The 5596-nt window shown below is 34.9% G+C and overlaps 1 long non-coding RNA gene across 1 annotated transcript; it reads left to right on the top strand.

Annotated features, from left to right (window-relative positions):
- Window positions 1–3102: 3102 nt before the first annotated feature.
- On the top strand, window positions 3103–5369 carry LOC143746343 (uncharacterized). Its single transcript, XR_013206503.1, has 2 exons — window positions 3103–3275; window positions 5195–5369. It is a non-coding gene; the product is annotated as an uncharacterized LOC143746343 (long non-coding RNA).
- Window positions 5370–5596: the final 227 nt, after the last annotated feature.

The raw sequence follows: 5596 nt of genomic DNA, 5'->3' as shown, positions 1-5596 counted from the left end.
GTTCTACTAGGGAAAGGACAAAACCTAGGATACTTACCTATCCAAGTCTGGGAAATCCCTTGATCCAAATAGCCCAATCTTTGTTCCAAGGATTGAATACTGCTTTTGTCACCGACTTGAGTGATATTGCAAATCTTAGGGAGTTGACTGAAATATCTCAAACACAGATTGTGTGAGGGTTATATTACCTTAACTTGTGTTCCGAGGACATACACAGTTAGGAGGGGAGGATGTAACCCTGACTTAATTTCAGGGTTCATAATAAGAATTGTATATAGTTTAAATCAATTATAACTTATAGCTATATGATTTTAAACTGAAATATAATGTAGGAGGAATAAATAAATAAATGTGGAAAAGGAATAATTCAAATAGGATTTACAATAGAGTTGACCAATGGGAGAGGACTGAGAGACTCCGCCCTGCGGAGTCATTAGGAAGTATTGGGATCTAACAAAGCAACCGAGAGGAGAGCAATAAGCTAGAGCACGCATTTTCTAAAAGGAGGAAATATTAGTGTAAACTGTTGATTTTGTTTGAAATGTTTTGGATTTCATGAAGAGACAGTTAGGTTGAAAGAATCCAGTTAATTTTATGTTCGTGTGGATGTTAGTCTTGAAGTATTACCGTGTGGAAATACTGGATATGGTGAGTTATTCTTCAATCGCTGTTTATTTTGAAATAAGCACAAGACAATTGTGAATACACACGTTTATTTAAACTGTAAGATGTATGTGTTATTTGTATGTGATTTCTTAATGTATAAGTTAAATCATTGAGTTAATTAGTCTGTCACGGAGCTGTAGTTCACGTGGCTTTGACGTGATACACGTGAGCCTGAAAAAGAGAGAGAGGTTCATGTAAAATTATTGAAAACATTTTATTTTGTGAATGTTTATTGTAATATAAGGAAATTACTTCTTACCTGAGAGATATTGAACACAGATAAATATATATATATATATATATATATATATATATATATATATTGTTGCGATCTCTGGCTTTTTAATAGGTCAGGTTTTTTTAATTCATCGGAAAGTTCCGTTGATGGCGAGCTACCCAATCGAACGCTAGAAGAGATTATCAAGAGGACACCAGACACTGAAATCGGGTTGTTTTCATTCATTTCCTCGGGAAAGATGTTTTCCTCTTTTTGAATGGAACTGTGAATTGAATCCACATCGTTGGATTTGAGATAAGTGACTGAACGAAATCTGATATCAGTGACTGATTGAACTGAACTGGGATTAGCTTTCAAAGTGTCTTCTTTGAGAGAAGAGGTTTATCTTTTAAACAGTGAATCTGGTGTTATCTAGTGTATTAAATAATACACTGTGACTGTAACAGGTGACTGTAAATTTATTTTACATTGGAGATTTGTTTGTTTTTTATTTTCCTATTATTGATTTAATTGTTTTTCTTTCAAGAAGGCGTACTTTTCATTGGGGAATATTATTCAAAGTAAAGTACGTACTCTATTATTGGCTCCTGTGTCTCGTAGCTATATCCGAAACAGGAAAAAGATGGAATCTGAACGGTGATCCCGGCACATTCTTGTGGTCACAGCCTGGAAATTTACAAGTTCGCACCATCGTTAATTTTCTACTTTTTACGTCGTTTCGTAATCGATTGTGTAAACACTATGGAACAGCTGATCGGAACGTGCGCACTGTTGACGTTGACAGCAGCGCGGATTTATAGAAATGGAAAGAAAATAGTGCAGATTAAAACAAAGGTATGAATTTTGACCGGCGTGTTTTTTGTGTGTTAAATTAATCAAGCTTTGAAACGCAAATAATTTTTTCACGTAAAAATGCACACTTTTGAGGCCCCGGAAACTAACCGGGAGTACTTTCTTGAAAAACTTCCAGCGGCCAGAACTCTGACCAGGGAGGTGACTACAGAGTGTGTACTATAGTGTGTATGCACTATAGTGCTGTTAAGAATTCCATACAACTTCATGTCTTAAATGGGCGAAATAACCCTTTAATAATCTATCCAAAACTAGTCAACGAAATGTTGTCTTTCATATTTCGTCTGTAACATAGGAATATAGTTTGTTGTTTTTATGATATATTAGGGCATATAAATATTAATTTGCAGTTTAATACGTTTATTAATACAAAGACATTTTAACGTTATTTCAACATATTTCAGTCGATTTTCACTCATCTCAGTATAGCAATAGGGTTTGGTAAAAACTGTTCAGTTCATTCACACACAGACGCGATTCATATTTAAACAGTCTTTTTGCGGTTTAGCCTACATACACTATGATATCGCGATTAGAACAATAATAAAAAAAAAACTTCTCAGATGGATCCGTTGCTCCTCGAAATGAAAATAAACCAGCACATGTTCTGAGGTAAATGTCCCAGGATTATTCCTCACACAGCCTCGCAAGACGAAACGGTACATTAATCTGATGATTACATTTGTTGTGTTATCGCGTTTATGAGAGGGCGTTGACACGTTTGCATGTGTTGCTTCAGATCATTTGCGTTTGAATACCGAGCGCTCTCCGTGGGCCTGTCACATTAGCAGAATAATGAGCTGAGAGAACGATAATGAGATCGGCTGACACCTCTCTCTTTTTTTATAGATTACATAAACGGAGAATATTTATTTTAGTTTTGAATTAGATATTTTAAAAGTACAAACTTAAATGATTATAAAGATATATTGCTCATGCTTGGGTGAATAGTATTCGCTGAGCTTTGTTTAAGTTTAGAGACGTGCTCCAGAAAAAAGTTAACGGAGACAGAGAGGCAGAAAGCACACCCTGTGTGTGGAGGGATGCTGCTAAACTGTCAATGGCTTGAGGTGAATCTATATTATTGTTGATTGCTGAGTGCTCTCCACTCGTGTTAATCATCTGAACATGCTCCTCCCGAACTTAAATAAAACAATTTAGAGAAAGAAAAAAAAATCCAAGAGAAGAGGATTTATTTCTTTACAGAAAAAAGTAGAAACATAGGTTTTCTATCTTTTTCTACATTTCTGGATGGTTTCAAAAGGAACATAAACATTTTAAATGCACCTTTAAATTCAACTTGAGCTTAGAAATGTTTACCTTGCAGTCTATTTAAAAAAAGATGTATTTGCCTTTTAGATTTCTTCTTTGGCCACTATTGGAGGCCAGGATGTGAAGAGGGTGACCTGGAACATCCTGAGCTGGCTCTTCACAGATGAGGTGTCACATCAGATCAACTGGAAGGGAGTTAATAGCAAAAAGCCCTTCAGTAGGATGGCAACAAAGACCTTGCTTTTCAGTAAGTATATAATTCAAAGTAATATTAAATAGTCAATAGTTTGTAAATGTTAGGGCAGCATTAAAAATTGCAGCAACCATCTTACCATTGTGACCGTGTAGCCTTTTGTTTTTAGACTGGCTACTAGACCATAGACTTTTTTGACGTTTGATGTCCTTTTTTGGCAACACTTTATAATAATTGAAAAACTAAATAATTGAAAACTGTTACTTACCTGTTACAAATGATCTGTATGTGTATGAAAGGCAGTTACAACACTTTCTGCACCCTCTAATTGCTGCATACTTACAAAAAACATTATTTATTCAAAATTGATGAAACGCATTTTCATGTTTTAGTAAATGATTAGTTAATCAATAACTAGTCAATTGTAAATGACTTAAAACTGAATCTACAAAACATACATACAATAATTAACATATCACTTATTAATAATGAATAATGAATGCATTCATGTTTTGTAAATAATTAGTTTGTAAACCTAATCATTTACTAACCATTTGTAAATGACTTGTAACGGAATTTACAAAACATACTTAAAATGTTAGTATATCACTTGTTAATCATTTGTGAAAGTTTTGTAAATGATTAGTTCATCATTAATTAACTGACTTATAAATGACTTACAACTGAACGTTATTAATAACTCAAAATCAAACATAGTATGACCATGACTCCCTGAGCAGATGATGGCAACTTTGCATGTACGCAAATTTTCAATCAGGTAGGCTTATGTCTGATGTTATGTTTAACACAATGCAATAGTTAGCGCATCAGTAAAAACCTGACACGGTCACTTATTTAGTAGGGAATATAGGCTACTAAAAATATTCCTGTTAACTATCAGGCAATGCAATAATGATAATAATAAAAAGCCTACCTTTCTGACATGTAGTAAATATTCAAAATTGCTGTGAGACTCCCTCCTTTTGATTCCTTCAGTTTGTTGCTGGCACTGTAAACGGTGTTGACCATAGGTGCACTTCTAGAAAGTGGAGATGCCAACTTCCGGCAAAATCTAAAAAAAAAGCTACATGATGCAAAATGCAAAACAGTGGCGTACCTGCACTTGTGCGTAAAAACGCAAATACGGTCGAAGTTTAGGGATTGAAATCAGTAAATTGTCATGTCAAGAGAAACACACCCCAGGTGTGGGCAACAGGCCCATCATGTTATCAAAGTAAATGCACGCAAACGTATTGGCTGCCTGGCGGTTGCGATAGTTTTGCTTGTGTACATTTGTCTTGGATCTCCATAATAATAATAATAATAATAATAATAATAATAATAATACACACTGATGGAATGCAGTTTTGTGTGGGTTGTAAATTACCATGCGAGTTGTATTTTAATTTAGTGTTGATTTTGGAATGGTTAACCTAACACTAAGGTCTCTGCTGCAACATATAGCTTGAATGTTAAGTTGCTTTGGATAAAAGCATCAGCTAAATGACTTGATGTAATGTTAACCAGGGCTGTAGTGGAGACTAAACGCAAGTAAATGCAGTTTACCCACCGCTCAAATGTCAGAAATTGTTTATCCACCTGTTTATGTAATGTTAGGAGTATACCCCCAAATAGAATGTTATAGGACCCTAACAAACTCAAAACATTACAAAACCACATACAATATGTGCTCTGATCAAGGGACCATTTAATACCACTGATATTGTTTGAACATTTTGGGTGTCTTATTTAAACATTTGATAGTGAAAGACGCGACACACCTTACCCTGATCACGAATTCAGTTTACCCACATATAATTTTAACCACCACAACCCTGTTTATAACTTTGTACGTCATGTTTATTTTTAAATGTAATCTCCTTAATACCCAGCTATCTCATATATTGTATTGTGTAAGCATACTTGGCTTTGGATGCTACATACCATAAACATATCTGTCTGTTTGATTACAGGTGCTGTGAGAAAAAACTCGGTGACACGGTCAGCCACGGATGCGGATGTCACCAAGCATGCAATCAGGTGGTTCAACTTGGCGGCAGATCGGACAACTAGGAGAGTGTCCCGCCTCCACCCACACAAACTGAGTAATAGGAGAAATGATAAACATTAAACCATTTTTTTATTGAACTTCACCAGTTATTCATTTTCTGATATTTTAGCTGTGCATAGTGCAGCATTTCATTGAAGTTGTAGCCTAATAGATAAAATATTTTATGTTTGCACCAACCTAGGCCTATAAAGCACTAAATTAGGTTTTGATCACAAAAGGCATGTAGATTAGCCGATAACCTATAACTTTCCATAAATGTAAATGTTAATTAGTGATTACTTGTAATTGTACAGTAAATTGATGT

Source organism: Siphateles boraxobius, unplaced genomic scaffold, assembly GCF_051911475.1.
Source record: "Siphateles boraxobius isolate OS27281-9 unplaced genomic scaffold, OSU_SipBor_1 22, whole genome shotgun sequence".
Classification (NCBI taxonomy): domain Eukaryota; kingdom Metazoa; phylum Chordata; class Actinopteri; order Cypriniformes; family Leuciscidae; genus Siphateles; species Siphateles boraxobius.
The sequence above is the reverse complement of the archived record's forward strand: the minus strand, read 5'-3'. Positions and strand labels throughout refer to the sequence as shown.